Genomic DNA, 24,338 nt, shown 5'->3' with positions numbered 1-24,338 from the left:
GATTGTAATTCACGTCGGCAGTAATGACACCCGGTTACGCCAATCGGAGGTCACTAAAATTAACATTAAATCGGTGTGTAACTTTGCAAAAACAATGTCGGACTCTGTAGTTTTCTCTGGGCCCCTCCCCAATCGGACCGGGAGTGACATGTTTAGCCACATGTTCTCCTTGAATTGCTGGCTGTCTGAGTGGTGTCCAAAAAATGAGGTGGGCTTCATAGATAATTGGCAAAGCTTCTGGGGAAAACCTGGTCTTGTTAGGAGAGACGGCATCCATCCCACTTTGGATGGAGCAGCTCTCATTTCTAGAAATCTGGCCAATTTTCTTAAACCCTCCAAACCGTGACTACCCAGGGTTGGGACCAGGAAGCAGAGTTGTAGTCTTACACACCTCTCTGCAGCTTCTCCCCCCCTGCCATCCCCACAATACCCCATCCCCATAGAGACGGTGCCTGCTCCCAGACCACCAACAACCAGTAAAAATCTATTTAAGCATAAAAATTCAAAAATAAAAAAAATATAGCACCTTCAACTGCACCACAGACTAAAAGAGTTAAATGTGGTCTATTAAACATTAGGTCTCTCTCTTCTAAGTCCCTGTTAGTAAATGATATAATAATTGATCAACATATTGATTTATTCTGCTTTACAGAAACCTGGTTACAGCAGGATGAATATGTTAGTTTAAATGAGTCAACACCCCCGAGTCACACTAACTGTGAGAATGCTCGTAGCACGGACCGAGGGGGAGGATTACCAGCAAACTTCCACTCCAGCTTATTAATTAATCAAAAACCCAGACAGAGCTTTAATTCATTTGAAAGCTTAACTCTTAGTCTTGTCCATCCAAACTGGAAGTCCCAAAAACTAGTTTTATTTGTTGTTATCTATCGTCCCACCTGGTCGTTACTGTGAGTTAGCTCAGATAAGATAATTATAGTGGGCGATTTTAACATCCACATAGATGCTGAGAATGACAGCCTCAACTGTTGTGTGGGCCGCTGAAGAGGAGGTACTGCTGGCCCACCACCACAAGATGGCGCCCTGCTTGAAGTGCGGGCTTCAAGCACGAGAGGGCGTCGGCTTTGCTGGAGGTGACAGCTGTCATCAATCAACACAAGCTGTCACCCATCACCACCACTACAAAGACCGGACTGCAACTCCACCTCCTTGCCGAGAAATCAACTACCATTCAGGTAATTTCTCTGCTGACTGACACGTTGTGTAACAATCTAATCTCATTTGCAGCCGTTGTCCTGTGGTTGTTCCCTTATCTGGGATTTTGGCGTTTGGTGTGACTGCGACGACTGCGCCTCACACTCCAAACAGATAAGTGGTTAATCAGGAGCTGCACGAGTGTGTAATTTGGAGGTGGAGGTTCTCCCTCCTAACTGTGTACAGATCGTGGACCACTGAGTGTGTGAACTCACACTCATCTGGACTGTCTCTGTTCTCTGCCAGCAGTACCGGGTCTGACTGCTGAAGACAGCGGCCACCTGGGGCGCAGGGCTTGGCGGCTCCGGTGTTCTTCAGCTCCGTTGGTGTTGGAAGCTGTGTGGGAATCCGGCTCTTCTCTCTCCAGGCGTCTTCTATCATCGAGCCTGCCCACACGTCACCTGGTGTATGATTGACAGTCCACCATATTGTTATTGTCTGTACGTTGTTGTGCGATTCACAACATAAAATTGTTACTTTTTGGCTTATCCATTGTCCGTTCATTAACGCCTCCTGTTGTGGGTCCGTGTCACGCCACTTTCACAACACTCAACACTGCATTTAATCTATTATTAGACTCAATTGGCTTTGTCAAAATGTAAATGAGTCCACCCACCACTTTAATCATACTTTAGATCTTGTTTTGACTTATGGTATGGAAATTGAAAACTTAACAGTATTCCCGGAAAACCCCCTTCTGTCTGATCATTTCTTAATAACATTTACATTTACTTTAATGGACTACCCAGGAGTGGGGAATAAGTTTCATTACAGTAGAAGTCTTTCGGAAAGCGCTGTAATTAGGTTTAAGGATATGATTCCTTCTTTGTTATGGTATTCAATGCCATATACCAACACAGTGCAGAGTAGCTACCTAAACTCTGTGAGTGAGATAGATTATCTCATCAATAGTTTTACATCCTCATTGAGCACAACTTTGGATGCTGTAGCTCCTCTGAAAAAGAGAGCCTTAAATCAGAAGTGCCTGACTACGTGGTATAACTCACAAACTCGCAGCTTCAAGCAGATAACCTGTAAGTTGGAGAGGAAATGGCGTCTCACTAATTTAGAAGATCTTCACTTAGCCTGGAAAAAGAGTCTGTTGCTCTATAAAAAAGCCCTCCGTAAAGCTAGGACATCTTACTACTCATCACTAATTGAAGAAAATAAGAACAACCCCAGGTTTCTTTTCAGCACTGTAGCCAGGCTGAAAAAGAGTCAGAGCTCTATTGAGCCGATTATTCCTTTAACTTTAACTAGTAATGACTTCATGACTTTCTTTGCTAATAAAATTTTAACTATTAGAGAAAAAATTACTCATAACCATCCCAAAGACATATCGTTATCTTTGGCTGCTTTCAGTAATGCTGGTATTTGGTTATCCTCTTTCTCTCCGATTGTTCTGTCTGAGTTATTTTCATTAGTCACTTCCTCCAAACCATCAACATGTCTATTAGACCCCATTCCTACCAGGCTGGTCAAGGAAGCCCTACCATTAATTAATGCTTCAATCTTAAATATGATCAATCTATGTTTATTAGTTGGCTATGTACCACAGGCTTTTAATCAATCAATCAATCAATCATTTTTTTTTTTTTATATAGCGCCAAATCACAACAAACAGTTGCCCCAAGGCGCTTTATATTGTAAGGCAAGGCCATACAATAATTATGTAAAACCCCAACGGTCAAAACGACCCCCTGTGAGCAAGCACTTGGCTACAGTGGGAAGGAAAAACTCCCTTTTAACAGGAAGAAACCTCCAGCAGAACCAGGCTCAGGGAGGGGCAGTCTTCTGCTGGGACTGGTTGGGGCTGAGGGAGAGAACCAGGAAAAAGACATGCTGTGGAGGGGAGCAGAGATCGATCACTAATGATTAAATGCAGAGTGGTGCATACAGAGCAAAAAGAGAAAGAAACAGTGCATCATGGGAACCCCCCAGCAGTCTACGTCTATAGCAGCATAACTAAGGGATGGTTCAGGGTCACCTGATCCAGCCCTAACTATAAGCTTTAGCAAAAAGGAAAGTTTTAAGCCTAATCTTAAAAGTAGAGAGGGTGTCTGTCTCCCTGATCTGAATTGGGAGCTGGTTCCACAGGAGAGGAGCCTGAAAGCTGAAGGCTCTGCCTCCCATTCTACTCTTACAAACCCTAGGCACTACAAGTAAGCCTGCAGTCTGAGAGCGAAGCGCTCTATTGGGGTGATATGGTACTATGAGGTCCCTAAGATAAGATGGGACCTGATTATTCAAAACCTTATAAGTAAGAAGAAGAATTTTAAATTCTATTCTAGAATTAACAGGAAGCCAATGAAGAGAGGCCAATATGGGTGAGATATGCTCTCTCCTTCTAGTCCCTGTCAGTACTCTAGCTGCAGCATTTTGAATTAACTGAAGGCTTTTTAGGGAACTTTTAGGACAACCTGATAATAATGAATTACAATAGTCCAGCCTAGAGGAAATAAATGCATGAATTAGTTTTTCAGCATCACTCTGAGACAAGACCTTTCTGATTTTAGAGATATTGCGTAAATGCAAAAAAGCAGTCCTACATATTTGTTTTTTTAAGGTGGCAGTAATTAAACCATTACTTAAAAAGCCATCACTTGATCCAGCTATCTTAGCTAATTATAGGCCAATCTTCAACCATCCTTTTGTCTCAAAAATTCTTGAAAGGATAGTTGTAAAACAGCTAACTGATCATCTGCAGAGGAATCGTCTATTTGAAGAGTTTCAGTCAGGTTTCAGAATTCACCATAGTACAGAAACAGCATTAGTGAAGGTTACAAATGATCTTCTTATGGCCTCAGACAGTGGACTCATCTCTGTGCTTGTTCTGTTAGACCTCAGTGCTGCTTTTGATACTGTTGACCATAAAATTTTATTACAGAGATTAGAGCATGCCATAGGTATTAAAGGCACTGTGCTGCGATGGTTTGAATCATATTTATCTAATAGATTACAATTTGTTCATGTAAATGGGGAGTCTTCTTCACAGACTAAAGTTAATTATGGCGTTCCACATGGTTCTGTGCTAGGACCAATTTTATTCACTTTATACATGCTTCCCTTAGGAAGTATTATTAGAAAGCATTGCTTAGATTTTCATTGTTATGCAGATGATACCCATCTTTATCTATCCATGAAGCCAGAGGACACACACCAATTAGTTACACTGCAGGAATGTCTTACAGACATAAAGACATGGATGACCTCTAATTTCCTGTTTTTAAATTCAGATAAAACTGAAGTTATTGTACTTGGCCCCACAAATCTTAGAAACATGGTGTCTAACCAGATCCGTACTCTGGATGGCATTACCCTGACCTCTAGTAATACTGTGAGAAATCTTGGAGTCATTTTTGATCAGGATATGTACTTCAGTGCGCATATTAAACAAATATGTAGGACTGCTTTTTTACATTTGTGCAATATCTCTAAAATTAGAAAGGTTGTTATGTTTCGGACGCAGCCCTGAGAACCGACCAGCGTTTGAAGGACCCAGTATAAAATAAGCAGAGCACGGTACAAAGGATAACAGAGTTTAATGAACATAACAGTGATGTGAAAAAATATAAAAGTGCGCGGTCTGGCGTGGTGGTTTTGCGGTGCGCTCCCAGCAGCGCCAACGGTCCAGAGCCAGAACCAATTCGGACCCAAGGACCCCGCCGACACCCCCCAGGTGGCCGCGACAAACCGAGTCTGTGAAAGAAGGAATCATTATGTGAGTCCACACTCAACACACAGAGAGAACGCTCAAAGGTGCACAAACAGCAAACACTTCCTGGCTTAATTACTAATCAGCTTCCCACCCTGCAGGCATGGAACATCCAGTTCACAAAACTCCACTGCAGTGGAAGCTGATTACACGACCAACATACAGCTCAATATAATAAGGTGTGAGGGACACCACATTTACTGACTGTATAAATGTTAGTCACAAAATCTAACGTACCTCAGGAAGTGTGCTGACGAGCGTGAGACCTCACCCCCTCCTCTTTCACAGACCATGCATCAAACCTGGACGTTCTCTGCATCCACTGATGATGAGATGGCTCCCGAGACGACGATCTCACCCGTCTGGTCACAAGGTCGAGTCTCTGGCAAATACACACTGTGTACTCCAGTCTTAAATGCCACCATGTTCCAATCCATTGTAGATGCACCACAGTTGTGAGTCCTGACGAGCCGCAGGTGATCAGCCTCAGGTGATCAGGGTGAGGTCCTGATAAACTCAGCTACACAGCCACTCAGTCCCAAATGCAAGCCACCTGGAAGGAAAAACAAAAGACAAACAAAAAGGCAGCCAGGCCCCCCCAGCCATACAACAAAGGTCTTGTCTCAGAGTGATGCTGAAAAACTAATTCATGCATTCATTTCCTCTAGGCTGGACTATTGTAATTCATTATTATCAGGTTGTCCTAAAAGTTCCCTGAAAAGCTTTCAGTTAATTCAAAATTCTGCAGCTAGAGTACTGATGGGGACTAGAAGGAGAGAGCATATCTCACCCATATTGGCCTCTCTTCATTGGCTTCCTGTTAATTCTAGAATAGAATTTAAAATTCTTCTTCTTACTTATAAGGTTTTGAATAATCAGGTCCCATCTTATCTTAGGGACCTCATAGTACCATATCACACCAATAGAGTGCTTCGCTCTCAGACTGCAGGCTTACTTGTAGTTCCTAGGGTTTGTAAGAGTAGAATGGGAGGCAGAGCCTTCAGCTTTCAGGCTCCTCTCCTGTGGAACCAGCTCCCAATTTGGATCAGGGAGAAAGACACCCTCTCTACTTTTAAGATTAGGCTTAAAACTTTCCTTTTTGCTAAAGCTTATAGTTAGGGCTGGATCAGGTGACCCTGAACCATCCCTTAGTTATGCTGCTATACGTAGACTTAGACTGCTGGGGGGTTCCCATGATGCACTGAGTGTTTCTTTCTCTTTTTGCTCTGTATGCACCACTATGCATTTAATCATTAGTGATTGATCTCTGCTCCCCTCCACAGCATGTCTTTTTCCTGATTCTCTCCCTCAGCCCCAACCAGTCCCAGCAGAAGACTGCCCCTCCCTGAGCCTGGTTCTGCTCGAGGTTTCTTCCTGTTAAAAGGGAGTTTTTCCTTGCCACTGTAGCCAAGTGCTTGCTCATAGGGGGTTGTTTTGACCGTTGGGGTTTTTCTGTAATTATTGTATGGCTTTTTCCTTGCAATATAGAGTGCCTTGGGGCAACTGTTGTTGTGATTTGGCGCTATATAAATAAAATTGATTTGATTTGATTTGTAAGTGAACTTTATCAATTCTGCCAAGAAGAGTTGTCATATATCCAGACAGAATTACGCCAGAAGTTTGTTGATGGCTACCAAAGGTGTCTGGTCAAGGTGCAGGTTGCTAAAGGACATTTTAACCAAATATTAGTGTGGGTGTATGCATATATATTTGAGCCTATATATCTTATAACAGCTCAAAATTACCATTACAAGTGTATGTAAATTTAGTTTATAAAATGTGGATGATTTACAAGAAAACCTGCATGGACAGTAGATAAAGGGTAAACGTATGTTTAATAAAAAAATCAAAACCAGTTATTTTTATGTCAGCATAGAAAAGCTGAAAAGGTATCTGTACATTGTGCACAATCTGCTGAATGAAATGTTGTCTTTTATTTACATGAAATGTTTCTTTCAGACAAGATCCCCTGAGGTGGATATGAGACCTAACGTTTGCAAGAGATTTGCGATATATCACAGGGTCCAAACTTTAGCCAAAACACGAAGGGTGATGAACTGCAGTTCATAGTGCTCAACATCATCTCATGCAAATGCAGAACACATTTAAACCCTGTGGGTAGATTTCCTGTGGTGTAAGGTAATATTCTGTGTTGTGTGACTTACAGTAAAAATTGAGTACTGATTCAGACAAAGATTTTTCATCCACCTACATGGAACAACAACAATGAAGATAAAAAGGTAAATTTCATGTCATATTCACTAACATGGTCCTGATCCTTAACCCTTACAACTCTTACTTCGGTTTTACCATACTTTTTTAAAAAAAATTCCCCTTTTGTGGTACTTTCTTATAATACCCATGTGTTGCATACACAAACACAATTAATACAAGCTAACCTTGAGAGAGAGAGAGGAGTGTAATTATTAATTCCTCTAATGTTCCACTGCTGTCAAGATAGTGCCCTTCTTGAAGTCAGTGGGCTTTACTGCTTTTCAGACAAAACAATGTTTTCTGCCATTGAAAAATTTCCATCTTTCACATCTACATACTGCATCAGGTAAGATGGTAACGACAAACCCTTAAAGCTGTGGTTTTGAAACTGTGAGGCAGAGTTCTTCAGGGGAGCGCGAGGGATGGGTATTGAGAATCATTAAGAAATGATTCAATTCATCGACATCAATAGACCTTTTGTTAACGTGTCTCTTATCAGTCTTTCGGAGCAGCCATTGTTTTTGACTTCTTGATTATTCTTGATTATTCATGAACCAACAATGCAGCGGAATTGAAGCAGTGCTCCGATCCGCTGCTTCGTTGGTTCATTGCTTCGCTGCTTTTCGGAAGTGACAAGTCTACTTCTTAACCCCTCTCAAAGCTATTTAAAAAATGTCAGTAGTGAGTCACTTTTGTGCTGATTGAAGTTACTAACTGGGACTCTTGTCTTATTGCAGGTAAGAAACGAGAATCGTCCTCTGTTCCATTTGCATAGATCCAAATGCTGTGCTGCTCTCTGCTGAGACAGAGTCCAGTCAGAATTAATAACTTCAAAGTGAATCACCATTTAAGTCAAATGACACCTCTTTTCAAATGTTAACACAGACTAAAATGTTTTTTTTTTCCTCCCAAAATGAGATGTCCTGCATTCTTTAGGGCCCCTTCACATATAGTGCAAAGTTTGGACGAAGTGCACACTTTGTGCATGACGCAGGAATCGTGTGCAAACCATGTAATGTTGTCCCTGTCGCCAATGCCTTGTACAAATGTTGATACAACAATTTGCACACTCAAGCACCTGAAAGACAAAGTGTCTGCTGTGCAAGCCCATTGCACTCTCTCGTGGCAGGTGTCGGCCAAATTCCAGGTGACATGCGTGAACACCTAACACCGGCCGCATGGCACTTAAAAAATGTGTGGCCAGTCGCTCTCTTGGCACAACAACAGACTGCAGATAACTACTGTCAACTGCTGTGAAATTTGTCTAAGTTCCCCATGACTGTGACTTTGCAAACATACACTAACATGTGGGTGTGTGCGCTCCACTCACGGGAGGCGTGGCTTCACATTTGTATTGCTCGCTTGATAAATGTGGTGTTTGTATATGGTTTGGGATTTTAATTTTTTTTGTAATACTTCCATATCCTTCCTGATATGAAGCAGCTTCCCGCAGCTTTCAAAGAACAGCTCTGAAGCTCAGTGGTAACATCTCTGACTGGGGATCAGAGGTTTTGAAAGGCGTGAGTTTGCGTCCCGAGTGGTGTTTTTTTTTTTTTTTTAAATTATTCCACATAAGGAGCGTGATGTGGTCCCACGTGTACCAGCTGGGTTTTTATTTCTTCAACATAAGCGGCACTATGTGGTGCACCTGGCACTGTTCCTGCTCGATAGACACCGGCGCTTGCACGAACTCTCGCACTGGGTTCGTGCACGCCTGCCTGTTGGCATGATGTTCCATGCACAATGTTTCTTGCGCTAAATTTCAAACTGTTTTGAACTGTTTTGCGCTGTTTCGCCATTTTTGTCCAAATGCCATCCAAGGGGCCATTATGAATTACATACAGTGAGATTCAAGGTGATTGCCAGGAACAATTCACCCTCTACTCAGCTCAGTGTCCTAATTCCATACTGATGCCCTACAGCATGTACTACATATTAATCATTAGAGCTTCATATTTTTGCAGTTATGCAAACAGGAAAAACTAAGTGTTTTTTCCCCCCAAATATTCATAAATGCATGTTTCCCTTCAAATCTTCCCGACATCTTTGAGCATAGATAATTTTGTCAGTTTTTCACAGTGAAAGCACAACAACACTCAAAAACTGATTAGAATGGTAGTATGGAATTGGGACACTGTTGTTGTCTTTCAGTTGAAGCAGGCAATATATTATATCTGAAACTGAAAATAGTCTTCTAAGGGTCATTATGGCAAAGCATGTCTGAATTTTCACAAAATTGTCACTCGCTGTCCCCAAAATACACACTCATCCAGACTGGAGAATACTGACCCTTGTGTTTTAAATGCTGTGTCTCTGTTCATGTTTCTCTTCACCTGGTGATTATTGGACAAAACTCTTTCATCATACAATATTTGATTCATCTTCAATATAAGTGCTATAATTTATTTATTATTTCCATTGTCATCACCCACTTCATGTTCTGCTCTGGCTGTACTGCAAGTGAGCTTGCCAGCATGTCGTACAGTTACATCATTTTGTGACCTGACTCACAGAATACATTAGTATTAATTGGAATGCAACACATAATTATTGGAATAGAGATTCTGACGTTGTCCTTCCCCTCCACACATACTTAAGAATGCACAGAAGAAAGCAGAGACTTTTACCTTCAGAACCTCATCAGACCCGATGGTTCCATGCTTTGGTGGAGGTGGGACAGATTTGATATAAGCAAACATTAATGAGTGGAGAGATGTGTGGAGCAAGCAATGAAGCAGCTGTTTTTGCAGCAGTACTGAGGGTGCAGGGCACTGTGGTCCTTGGAGCACATCTGATCCTGTCAGATCACAGAAGTAAAGCAGAGTGGACGTGCCTGCAATCAAGAAGCCTATATGGATTATCTAAAACATATATTGATGAGCAAAATATTTCTGATTGATTGGTATGAATGACTTCATAATAAAGTCACACAGACACCATATGATGAAGTTATACATGGTCAAAAACACATTACAGTGCTTGACAAAATAATTCACATCGCTTCACTTTTCTGCATTTTTATATGTTACAGCCTTATTCCAAAATGGATGAAATTTTGGTAACACTTATATTAACTGCACGCTATAAAGCATTAGTAAAGCATTTATAAAGTGTAAATAAATGCATAAGTAACTACTTGGAAACATTTACAAAACATTCTTTTTATTAGCTACCCATTGGTAAGAACATAAATAGGTGGCTTAATAATTATTAATAACAAAATATGTAATGTCTTTATAAAACATTTATAAATAATTTTTTAATTCTCTCTAAACCATTCAAGAAAAGTTTATCATTAACGTAAAATCAGACTCGATTAATTAGTGATTAAAAATACTTTATAAATCATATTTTGGTAGCACTTTATAATAACTACACCTTATTTAGCCTTAATTAAGCATGAATAAATACATAATGAATTAGCAACAAATAATTATATAAGAATGGTGCATACTTAACAAGTAATTAACTAATGCATTTAATGAATGCTTTACTTCTAATGAATAGTATCCTGCATTATGTGTTTACTTTAATAAACCATGAACAAACTACTTGTTTGTGCACATATGCATGTATTATTACACCATGAGTTAGATATGTATTAATGGTTAGGAAGTGTCTGAATAAATGATTTAACAATTGTGCAATGCATGAATAATTCTCACAGTTGCTAATACTGAACAGCGTGAGGCGACAGAGCCACTGAGCTTAACAAATAACAAATGACAGACGAGCACAATTGTGTTCTCGTAGTCCATCTAGCTCAGTTTCTGCCATGACCGCAAACCGTAAGTGCACTTTTGTCACCACAAATGGGAAGTTCAAACTGGGAGTACACAGGAAGTAGAGAAGAAGCACGATGGGAGAGACCGATGTGCATGATGGGAGATTTTTTTTTCCCCAGAAATGCATAGAAACAGCGTTATGTCATCATGTTGGACACCAGCAAAAGGCTTGCATAAGAATACACTGATTACTGCCGTAACTCTATAGCTCTGGTCAACAACATAGTTCAGAAAAAAAATAATAAGCCAATTTCAAGTTGCTCAGTGTGCATGCACGGTGAGCTACCTAACACTTCTGGTTCACAGATCAGTGCATACAAACTCACTGCTGACACTGTTCATGCTGGTAAGAAGACAGTGTTTTTGAAGCAACATAACTGCTTAAAGAGCTGAAAGAAATTACACTGTGGACAGAAAATGTATGAAATGGTAGTCTACACAAGTTTTGCACCTGTGCAGCTAAGTTTTAATGGGACATTTTTGGCCATTTTTTCTTTTATAACATATGTACGTGTGTACACATCTACACTGATCTACATTGTACAGTTTTGCAAATCCTTACTTCCGTATCAATGTCTCGTGGCTTTACCTTTGCTGATTTGGTCTGATTCCTGCATGGAAAAGGGATTTCTGACATTTTAGGGTTTGTTCTACCTTAACAAATACTTTATAAAGCATAAATAGTCTTCACTTTAGTAGTGTTCACAAAAAGTACTTCTAATTGCCCAAACTGGTAATGCATTCAGAAGTGAGTTGTCATTAATATATTACGGCATCTAAATTGACTGTCATGACACCATTATGACAATGTAATGAAGATAATCTTCGACCTCATGTGGTAACTTTTTGATTTGTCATTAACATATCATGACATATAAACTGACTGTCATGACACCATTATGACAATGTAATGAAGATATTCTTTGACCTCAAGTAAAGTGTTAGCTTTTTGATTTGTCATTAACTAGTTCAAAGTCTCAAGACACAGTTAAGTTCCACTTCCATTTCGCATGCGCAAGCTTCAGATATTGTCTTTTATCAAAAAAAACACTTGTTGGCTTAGTTCAGAGTCTCTCGCAAGATGGAGCCCCTGTGTGGGACACATCTCTTGGGACCCAGGCCTTTTTTTCACAGTGACTTTGAAAAAATATAAAATTGAGAAATAGTTCAACTCTGTATTTTGTGAGGGACAGCATCACAATAAGCACCGGGTTGGATTAACATCATGGTGATGTTTATGTGGCACTGCTAAATTATGAAAGAGTGACAGAAAATGTCTAGAGAAATGTCAAGAGATGATGCTGCCAACTGTGATGATGAGTTTGAGGTGTACAATATTGGTCCTACTGTTTGATCATTGTGATTAAAATGTGATGAGTGTACAGAAAACCTCCATGAAATTGTACAATTCTGATGTGGGAAATTATAATGGTTAAACGGGAGGGAAATGTTAGAAAAGTTAATGTTGTCAATGCTGTATAAAATATATTTATCATTAAAATTGTCTTACCCCGCGACCCTTAATTGGAATAAGCGGTAGAAGATGAATGAATAATTGTCTTAGTAATTGACTGAACAATGCCATGGAAGAGGAAGTGTAGAAGTCTTTTTTTATACAATTGCAGAGTGATGTGATATGATGACTGCCACTCTGGGTGAAGGCAGTGTGAGGTACATTGGTTGGTTGCTGAAAATTAATCCATGATGGTACACTTCCGTATAAATCTAATGTGTTTTTTGCATGTTTTATTACATTATGTAAACAATAGTGAGAAATAAACACAAAATATTTATTATTAATTTTGTACTCCCTAATATTGGTGTTGGTATGGCCCCGCCAAAAAAATCCATATCTGTCGGGCTCAACTCAAAAGGTGACATCCATCCATTTACAGCTCTTGTCAAAATGCAAAGGCAGTGATGCTGTGGCACTGTTATAAAGAGTAGAGTAGGGATGAGCAAGTAAATCCACTATCTGTATCTGTATCTGTTCAACCATCTTATCTGTATCTGTATCTGTACTCGTAGTGAGAGGGGCCTAAATGGGGCCTAAGTGGGCGTGGTTTAACCCAAAATGGCTGGGGCTTAAATCAGTACATTATTTTAAGTCTGAAATTGATATGGATTGATCAGAAGTTGCTATATTTATTGTTTATTTGAAAACTATTTACAGAACCACCTCAAAATTGCGATTCAAATCAATGTTTTTGCTCACAAAAGCAAGAGAACTATTTGCAGAACAAGTTTTTTTTTTTTTTTTTTTTATGAATTCAGAACATGAATATTCTTAAGTGTATGACTGAATATTTACAGAACAGCCTCAGAATTGAGAGTCAATGTTTTTGATCACAATAGTAACAGAACTATTTTACAGAACAAGTTTTTTTTATAAATTCAGCACATGAATATTCTTAAGTGTATGAATGAATAACAGAACAGCCTCGGAATTGACACTCAGTGTAGTAAGAAATTATGAACTACTAAGTATGCATGAACAAGAGTTGTCAGACTCAGCACAACTTTCTTTTTTAATTATGATTATTTTATAATCAAACTGTGACTTTTTTTAATTATTTATTTTTACTACCTAACATTCTTAACATTTTTTTCACAGAAAGTTAAACAATACTGATTAAGGTGTGTGTGTGTGTGTCTGTGTGTGTGACTGTCTGTGTGTGCAAGTGTGTGTGACTGAGTGACTGTGCGAGAGCGAGACAGAGAGGTTGTCTGACTGACCAATTTATTTTTTATGAACTGCAGTGAGAAAGTGTCAGATACTGCATGCAGTTATTATTCAATAAAAAAAAGATTAATATAGGCTACTTTGTGTGTTCAGCTATATGTGTGTATGTGTGTAAGTGGTCTGTAAGACTTTATTTTTTAGTGATCTGTGCGAACTTGCTGATTCATGCAAACATCCAGTGATGGAAAACAGGGAAATAATGTCAGCATTGTTCACTGTATTATTCTCAAAAGCACCGCATTCAGGAGGAGCAACGTTTTCCATCTGCCTTTATATCACCAACAAAACAAAAAGCAAACAGTAAAAAAAAAAAAATAATTAAATAAAACAATTGGAGGCAGTGACAGACGCGACAGGAAACGTTTTCAGCTCTGTCTTGTCAAAAGCACCGCATATGATATGAAACAAGTTCAAGTAACTTTAAATATAAGACAAACAGAACCCTATGGTGGACACCGGAAGTAAGGGATGCCGTCAAGCTGAAGAAAGAGTCCTACTTATCTTTGTTGGTAGGTGGGACCCCAGAGGCAGCTGAAGGTACTGGCAGGTCAAGCGTGTCACAGCCCGTGCAGTCGCAGAGGCAAAAACGCGGGTCTGGGAGGAGTTCGGGAGGCCATGGAGGAGGACTATCGGTCAGCCTCGAAGAGATTCTGGCAAACCGACCGATGCCTCAGGAGGCGGAAGCAGCTCTCCACCAGCACTGTCTACGGTGCGGGTGGGGAGCTGTTGACCCTGACTGGGGATCAACCATCAACTCAACTTTTTTTCTTATATAGCGCCAAATCACAACAAACAGTTGCCCCAAGGCGCTCCACATTGCAAGGCAAGGCCATACAATAATTATGAAAAACCCCAACGGTCAAAACGACCCCCTATGAGCAAGCACTTGGCCACAGTGGGAAGGAAAAACTCCCTTTTAACAGGAAGAAACCTCCAGCAGAACCAGGCTCAGGGAGGGGCAGTCTTCTGCTGAGACTGGTTGGGGCTGAGGGAAAGAACCAGGCAAAAGAGATCGATCACTAATGATTAAATGCAGAGTGGTGCATACAGAGCAAAAAGAGAAAGAAACAGTGCATCATGGGAACCCCCCAGCAGTCTACGTCTATAGCAGCATAACTAAGGGATGGTTCAGGGTCACCTGATCCAGCCCTAACTATAAGCTTTAGCAAAAAGGAAAGTTTTAAGCCTAATCTTAAAGTAGAGAGGGTGTCTGTCTCCCTGATCTGAATTGGGAGCTGGTTCCACAGGAGAGGAGCCTGAAAGCTGAAGGCTCTGCCTCCCATTCTACTCTTACAAACCCTAGGAACTACAAGTAAGCCCGCAGTCTGAGAGCGAAGCGCTCTAATGGGGTAATATGGTACTACGAGGTCCCTAAGATAAGATGGGACCTGATTATTCAAAACCTTATAAGTAAGAAGAAGAATTTTAAATTCTATTCTAGCATTAAGTCATTACTAGTTAAAGTTAAAGGAATACTCGGCTCAATAGAGCTCTGACTCTTTGTCAGCCTGGCTACAGTGCTGAAAAGAAACCTGGGGTTGTTCTTATTTTCTTCAATTAGTGATGAGTAGTAAGATGTCCTAGCTTTACGAAGGGCTTTTTAATTGAGCAACAGACTCTTTTTCCAGGCTAAGTGAAGATCTTCTAAATTAGTGAGACACCATTTCCTCTCCAACTTAGGGGTTATCTGCTTTAAGCTGTGAGTTTGTGAGTTATACCACGGAGTCAGGCACTTCTGATTTAAGGCTCTCTTTTTCAGGGGAGCTACAGCATCCAAAGTTGTCCTCAATGAGGATATAAAACTATTGACAAGATAATCTATCTCACTCACAGAGTTTAGGTAGCTACTCTGCCCTGTGTTGGTATATGGCATTGGAGAACATAAAGAAGGAATCATATCCTTAAACCTAGTTACAGCGCTTTCTGAAAGACTTCTACTGTAATGAAACTTATTCCCCACTACTGGGTAGTCCATCAGAGTAAATGTAAATGTTATTAAGAAATGATCAGACAGAAGGGGGTTTTCAGGGAATACTGTTAAGTCTTCAATTTCCATACCATAAGTCAGAACAAGATCAAAGGTATGATTAAAGTGGTGGGTGGACTCATTTACATTTTGAGCAAAGCCAATCGAGTCTAACAATAGATTAAATGCAGTGTTGAGGCTGTCATTCTCAGCATCTGTGTGGATTTTAAAATCGCCCACTATAATTATCTTATCTGAGCTAAGCACTAAGTCAGACAAAAGGTCCGAAAATTCACAGAGAAACTCACAGTAACGACCAGGAGGACGATAGATAACAACAAATAAAACTGTTTTTTGGGACTTCCAATTTGGCTGGAAAAGACTAAGAGACAAGATTTCAAATGAATTAAAGCTCTGTCTGGGTTTTTGATTAATTAATAAGCTGGAGTGGAAGATTGCTGCTAATCCTCCGCCTTGGCCCGTGCTACGAGCATTCTGGCAGTTAGTGTGTTGACTCATTTAAACTAACATATTCATCCTGCTGTAACCAGGTTTCTGTAAGGCAGAATACATCAATATGTTGATCCATTATTATATCATTTACTAACAGGGACTTACTTAGAAGAGAGAGACCTAATGTTTAATAGACCACATTTAACTGTTTTAGTCTGTGGTGCAGTTGAAGGTGCTATATTATTTTTTCTTTTTGAATTTTTATGCTTAAATAGATTTGTGCTGGTTATTGGTGGTCTGGGAGCAGGCACCGTCTCTATGGGGATGGGGTAATGAGGGGATGGCAGGGGGAGAGAAGCTGCAGAGAGGTGTGTAAGACTACAACTCTGCTTTCTAGTCCCAACCCTGGATAGTCACAGTTTGGAGGATTTAAGAAAATTGGCCAGATTTCTAGAAATGAGAGCTGCTCCATCCAAAGTGGGATGGATGCCGTCTCTCCTAACAAGACCAGGTGTTCCCCAGAAGCTTTGCCAATTATATACGATGCCCACCTAATTTTTTGGACACCACTCAGACAGCCAGCAATTCAAGGAGAACATGCGGCTAAACATGTCACTCCCGGTCCAATTGGGGAGGGGCCCAGAGAAAACTACAGAGTCCGACATTGTTTTTGCAACATTACACACCGATTCAATATTAATTTTAGTAACCTCCGATTGGCGTAACCGGGTGTCATTACTGCCGACGTGAATTACAATCTTACCAAATTTACGCTTAGCCTTAGACAGCAGTTTCAAATTTCCTTCAATGTCGCCTGCTCTGGCTCCTGGAAGACAATTGACTATGGTTGCTGGTGTTGCTAACTTCACATTTCTCAAAACAGAGTCACCAATAACCAGAGTTTGATCCTCAGCGGGTGTGTCGCCGAGTGGGGAAAAACGGTTAGAGATGTGAACGGGTTGGTGGTGTACACGGGGCTTCTGTTTAGGGCTACGCTTCCTCCTCACAGTCACCCAGTCGGCCTGCATTCCCGGCTGCTCGGGATCTGCCGGGAGGGAACTAACGGCGGCTAAGCTACCTTGGTCCGCACCGACTACAGGGGCCTGGCTAGCTGTAGGATTTTCCAAGGTGCGGAGCCGAGTCTCCAATTCGCCCAGCCTGGCCTCCAAAGCTACGACTAAGCTACACTTATTACAAGTACCATTACTGCTAAAGGAGGCCGAGAAATAACTAAACATTTCACACCCAGAGCAGAAAAGTGCGGGAGAGACAGGAGAAGCCGCCATGCTAAACCGGCTAAGAGCTAGTAGCTGCGCTAAGCTAGCGAATTCCTAAAAACACACAAAGTGAATAATGTGTAAATAATTTAGAGGTGATTCAGCAGAGGGAGTGCTTTAGTTAAGGCACGTGAAGATTACACTGTGAAACAAATCGTTATCTAGTTAACTAGATCAATCTAACTGCGCAGATTAAACAGCTAACAGATACAGCAAAACACCGCTGTGCTCCGGAACAGGAATTGATACAATAACGCAGTGAGAGCCAACCACCAGTAGAGGTTCAACACACAGCAGAGCCAAGACTCAGAGGCGGACTCATCCATTACCCAGGCCGAAGTCACCAAGGTCGTTAGAAAGCTCCTCTGTGGCAAGGCTCCTGGGGTGGATGAAATCTGTCCTGAGTACCTTAAGTCTCTGGATGTTGTGAGACAGTCTTGGCTGACACGCCTCTGCAACATCGCGTGGCGATCGGGGACAGTGCATCTGGATTGGCAGACCGGGGTGGTGGTCCCTCTGTTTAAGAAGGGGGACCGGAGGGTGTGTTCCAACTATAGGGGGATCACACTCCTCAGCCTCCCCGCTAAGGTCTATTTCAGAGTACTGGAGAGGAGAATTCGACCGATGGTCGAACCTCGGATTCAGGAGGAGCAGTGTGGTTTTTGTCCTGGTCGTGGCACACTGGACCAGCTCTACACGCTCCATCGGGTGCTCGAGGGTTCATGGGAGTTCACCCAACCAGTCCACATGTGTTTTGTGGATCTGGAGAAGGCATTCGACAGTGTCCTTCTGGGCACCCTGTGGGGAGTGCTCCGGGAGTACGGGGTCCAGGGTCCTTTGCTAAGGGCTATCCGGTCCCTGTATGACCGCAGCAGGAGCTTGGTTCGCATTGCTGGTAGTAAGTCAAACCTGTTTCCAGTGCACGTTGGCCTCCGCCAGGGCTGCCCTTTGTCACCGGTTCTGTTCATTATTTTTATGGACAGAATTTCTAGGCTCAGCCAGGGTGTAGAGGGGGTCTGGTTTGGGAACCACAGAATCTCATCTCTGCTGTTTGCGGATGATGTGGTTCTGTTGAGAGAGTAAACTGAGCGACCTTATGTCAAAAACCTATTTTATGGCCCTGTCAGCCAATCAGAATAGACTACGTCACCAAGCCCCGCCCTTAACCATGCCCCCTATGACATCACAGCCAATCAGAATCGACTACGTCACTAAGCCCCGTCCCTAAGCCCCGCCCCTAACCACGCCCCTAACCCCTCACCTAGTCCCGCCCCAAGCCCTGCCACAGGCTCCTCCCCTAACCCTGCCCCAAGCTCCACCTCCAAGCCCTACCTCCCCTCCCACCCGGGTCTAATATTTTAATGTCATTTTATTCCATGAATTAAAGAACGATTAAAAAAATACCTAGATCTTTTTTAATGTATTAAAGAATTAACTAATTCTCAAATAATTAAATAAATCAGTGTCTAATATTTAATACCCCTTTAATATTTTTTAATTCTTAAATTAAAGCGCATCCTTTTATGGTTTTTAATGCCTCAATTAAAGAAGGATTAAAAAATACCCATATCTTTTGCACAATTATGGGAGGTTTTTTTCAATTTAGTGATTAAACATGAATATTTTAATACCCTTTTAATATTTTTTAATTCTTAAATTAATGCGTCTCCTTTTCTGTTTTTTAATTCTTAAATTAAAGAAGGGTTAAACATAACCGTCTCTCGGCTGTACCGGCTGTAAGTCTTTGCAGCAAGACTATCAAATACCCACGCATAGAGCTCCTCACGGAAATATGACCCCACGGCTGTAATACCTGTTGCAGACGCTAGCTGTGTTTCGGAGGTGTGTGTGTATGTGTTTCGGAGCGCTGTGTGTGTGTGTGTGTTTTGGAGCGCTGTGTGTGTGTGTGTGTGTGACCTGCGCAGCGGGGGTGTCACGCCGGATGGTCTTTTATAACATAGTAGAGAAGCTTGAATCTTTGGTTGAAGCTTGAATGTTTTATTACATCCGATTTCCTGATGACGCGGTCGTTCACTGGGCTTGTTTGAAGACGGAAAAACAAAGCTTATTCTTAGTCACGACAGATGCAGTTTCTTTTAAGATATTACCCGGTCGATCAGGGGCTGCGGGACACCCGCTGATCAGAGATGCCGCCCGAGGTGATGAAGGTGGAAAAAACAAAGTTTCTTCTCAGTCACGCCAGATGGTGTTTTTATTCATCCGAGGCGTTGAATTAAGCCCTGCGGGCCGAAGACAGGGTTTAAAAATCCCCTTTTCGATGACAGAGTGACATACAGCATTCACCATGGAAAGACGAACTCCGATCCTCCATTACATCTGTGAGACGCCCGTGAACATCACCATGACAACAGAGGGCTCACTCGCTCCAAAAAAAGCGAGGATGTATGTTAGCCGATACCGGAGGAAGATTTGACGTACTGCCTGGAGGGGCCCGAACGTTTAACTTACACATTCGATCCATATTTTGCCCAAGTAAGTTTCTTCACTCTGGCTGAGGGTGAGACTGCCACTCGAGGAACCCCGCGGGTGGCGCTTACTTCCGCCGACTAGGGAGTGTTCTCCACGGCTGCAGGGTCGATGATTCGTGACATGGTCAACCCTGAGCCTCCAGGAGATCGGACGCCGGAAAAGAGGAAAACTCACTTCCAACTCACCTGTCTCAGCCCCCAGGGGCTGCGCTATAGGGTGATATTTCAGCGGGGACCTCCTGACGCTGACTCTAAGGGTGAAATTAAATTGGAGAAAGTTAGTGCCAGCAGCCGCATCAGATCCGTCACAGCCGCGGCTGAGAGCTGGGACGAGTTGTTCAACACCTGCAACGAGAGGATTATGGGCCTTTTTACAAGGTGTCTGGCCTGGAGGGATGTGATCGAAGTCCGAAAAAACTTGGCGCCTCTTTTTACTTAAAAAAAAAAAACTCTGCCGTAGCTCCTCCCCCGCATGCACGGGGATTTCTATAAAAAAAAAACAGCGGACAACATCTCATTTAAGCATTGGACGACGGACCAGCATAAGCTCCTCAACCTCCCCCATCGCACCGGCCGATGACATCACTTGTGACTGCGCACTCTCCTGTGGAAGAGACCCACCATCCCCGGGGCAGGCCTGGACGAGATCTGCCGAGCCTGTCGTGAACCAGGACCGGCACCAGAAGGCTTCACGGACCCGCGGCGGGTACGAGACCCCATGGCGGGTACGAGACCCCGTGGGGAGTTCAGCTCGAACCGGTCTGGGGCGAGATCCAACCTTCTCAGGCGCTTTCTAGCCCGGGAGGTGTGGGCTCTCTTCCCGCTGTCACGGAGGCCGCAAGTCCGGGGGAGGTACAAGACCTCAAGCAGACTGAGAAATGTGCCACATCTTACGCATCAGACCGGCCAGACGGGTTCCTGTCAGAGGAATTCCTGAAAACGGTGAAAGTCGGCGTGGCCCACTTACTTTTGGCTGTGATCAAAAGTTACAGACAAAAACTCTGTTACGGGTGTGAGATCGATCACCCCAGCCAGCGCCAGCACGAGTGCCTGGACCCGTTAAATGAATATTTCTGTACCGGACATTTTGAGAGATTAATGGTGAGACTCTGGAGGCTGACCTTCATTCCGGCTGTGGTAAAACTCCTAGCCCAGCGCTTCCTCAACCCATCGGCGGCGAGGGTCCAGGGGGCGGTAGAAAACATCCTCACTGAGCTGAAATACACTGATAATTTTGAAGCAAAGATCAACGAACTGTACACATGTTTCGGTGAAGACACCGATCTCGACCTGGAGGGGATGGTAGCCGTCTATAACCCAGACGACTGAAAAACACCTGCATTTTTTTTTAATATCATCATTATATTGTTTACAGTCATGGGTAATTGTGTGATGAGTCTCTTTCAAAGCCTACGGGAAGTTTATATTATACGTGGACTCTCATATAAGCTGGAGCGGGCCATCATTCGCAGGCTGGAGACCCCAGACACCCCGCCTTCATGCGTTATGGAGAGGGTCTTCAACGTTATCAGACGTCGTCCCAGGCCCGAAGTCTGGACAGAACATATCTACAACGCGGCTCTCCATTCATCTGAAAAATCTCTGTACAACGTATTACTGAACGCTCCGATTTTACACGGTGTAATCCGCTGCACCTGCTTACATTATACACTCTGTTTGTGGATGTGATGGCGTGCCGGGTGAAACAGCTGGAACTGCCCAGAGGGGAGATTGTTCCTACACTTTTACAGCTGAATACTGAAAATAAACCGTAAATGCGGGGGAGATGTATTACTCAGAGTTTTCCAGTTTTGTACGTGAACGTATACTTTTTTCCTTCATGTATGTTGTGTTTAATAAACATGAACGTATACTTTTCCCTCCACGTATGTTGTGTTTAATAAACATGAATGTATACTTTTTTCCTCCACGTATGTTGTGTTTAATAAACATGAATGTATACTTTTTCCCTCCACGTATGTTGTGTTTAATAAACATGAACATATACTTTTTTCCTCCACGTACGTTGTGTTTAATAAACATGAACAATTGTTTTTTTCTCTGTGTGTGACTTTAATGAATGTAATAAAGCATATATTCTAAAACTTAGATGGTCAGTGTTCTTTCCAATAATATTGTTGAAAAAAAGGGTGAAATGTTTTCAAATCAAATTTATTTATATAGCGCCAAATCACAACAAACAGTTGCCCCAAGGCGCTTCATATTGCAAGACAGAGTCATACAAACGAGGTTTTGGTGGAAAAAAAAGGTTCTCGTATGAATTTATGCGGGGTTTTAACACGGTCTTATTAAAAGGTCAAGGCTGATCTGTGAGCGCTCTCCGCAGTGCTGAATCAGAGTTCAATTTAACGTCTCCAAGAGCGCCTATTTAAAACAAAAGATTAATATTTATGTTCGCTAGAACATATAAAAATGAAGAAGGACTATCCGCTTCATCATTCTGAAGACATCCGGCTTAAAAGATGGGTGATGGGGATTTAATGAGGGCTATGTATTATAGTCCTGTAAATCTGGGGAGTTTTGGAGGACCGGAGCATTTACGCAGGGCTCTGCGCGATCAACTCGGATTTAAAATTCGTATGAAGCATATCAGAGATTTCCTGTCGGGGGAAGATACATACACATTACACAAACCTGCCAGGACGCATTTTCCAAGAAATAAAGTATTTGTCAGAAACCCGCTTAACCAATTTCAGGCGGATTTCTGCGACATGCAGGGGTTATCAGATTTTAACGACGGGTACAAGTACCTGCTGACCGTTATCGATATCTTCTCAAAAAAAGCGTATGCCAGAGCCCTGAAGTCGAAGCAAGGGCGCAAAGTCTCACAGGCCTTTGTCTCGCTCTTAAAGCACAGCGGGGTGCCTCTGAAGCTGCAGACTGATGCAGGGAAAGAGTTTTTTAACAAACCATTCAAAGATTTAATGAAAAAACACCGGATTCTACATTTTGCCACGGCCAGTGATCTGAAAGCTTCGGTTGTCGAGAGGTTTAATCGCATGCTAAAGACGAGAATGTGGAGATATTTTACTGCTAAAAACACACGAAGATACATCGACGTCCTGCCGTCTTTACTCACGGCTTATAACGACAGTTATCATAAAAGCATTAAGATGAGGCCGAATGAGGTTAACGCTCGAAACGTAGATCGAATGTTTCAAAATTTGTACCCGGCATCCACCCTACGCAGGAGGCCTGCGAAGTTTAAATATAAGGTCGGAGATATAGTCAGGGTCTCCAAGCTCAGGGGAGTTTTTGATAAAAAATATGAACAAAGTTTTACGGATGAAATGTTCACGGTGTCAGAATGTATACAACATGCGCTGCCCATTTATAAATTGAAAGATTATGACGGCGAGATCATTGAAGGTTCATTCTATGAACCAGAATTGCAGAAGGTTAAAATAGCAAAAGACAGATCGTATCAGGTTCAAGAAATTATTTGTGAACGTTTTACCAAGGGGAAGAAATTTGTATTTGTCAGATGGAAAAATTGGCCCGAGAAATTTAACTCCTGGGTTCCCGTGGGCCAGCTGATGGCCGTATAAATATGACAACATCTATCTTCAACCGACATATGAGAAATGGATCGGGATCTGAAACACGGATTTTATATGACTCTGCCTTCAAACGCCAGCCTAAAAGTATTCCCGGACAACACAATTTCATGCTACCAGGTGGACTTGGCTCGACACCTGGATCTAGAGGGTGACTGGGATGTGGCGCTGACGGAAATTTCTTATCCACACACCTGGTTAAATATCCCGGAAAAGCCTTGCTGTACGTTTCAGGTGAAGAAAATTATGGGCTTATCGCCCAAGAACAAACTCGCCGTTCACTCGCGTTTTTTTGACACGGGATATTACGATAACTTTGAGGTTATTGCAGCGCGGATAAACCCTCGTTTGAAGACTATAGATCCGAAGCTGACTTTAAAATATGACGATATCCAGAAAAAGTTTCTGTGGGAAGGAGACGGTACCTGCCAGGTATATTTTGAAGCCCCGACGGCGTACATGCTGGGGATACACCCTAATCAATGGCTGAGATGTGGACCCAGGGTCACGAGCTCTCCCCGCTACCCCGATATAAAAGCGGGCATGTATCACCTGTTCTGTTATACAGATGTGGTACAACCTGAGGTGGTGGGCGACGCTTTTGCTCCTCTCCTCCGAGCGTTCGAAATTGGAGGTCGTTTCAGGGAAATAATTACAAAGAAATTCAACACCGCTTATTACATCCCGGTCTCCAAAAGACATATTGAGACCATACGCATCGAAATGAAAAGCGATCAAGATCGACCGGTGAATTTCAGATACGGTAAAGTGGTTTTATTTATTTATATTTATATAGCGCCAAATCACAACAAACAGTTGCCCCAAGGCGCTTTATATTGTAAGGCAAGGCCATACAATAATTATGTAAAAACCCCAACGGTCAAAACGACCGCCTGTGAGCAA

Source organism: Thalassophryne amazonica, chromosome 15 (assembly GCF_902500255.1).
Source record: "Thalassophryne amazonica chromosome 15, fThaAma1.1, whole genome shotgun sequence".
Lineage (NCBI taxonomy): Eukaryota > Metazoa > Chordata > Actinopteri > Batrachoidiformes > Batrachoididae > Thalassophryne > Thalassophryne amazonica.
This window is presented reverse-complemented; position numbering follows the sequence as displayed.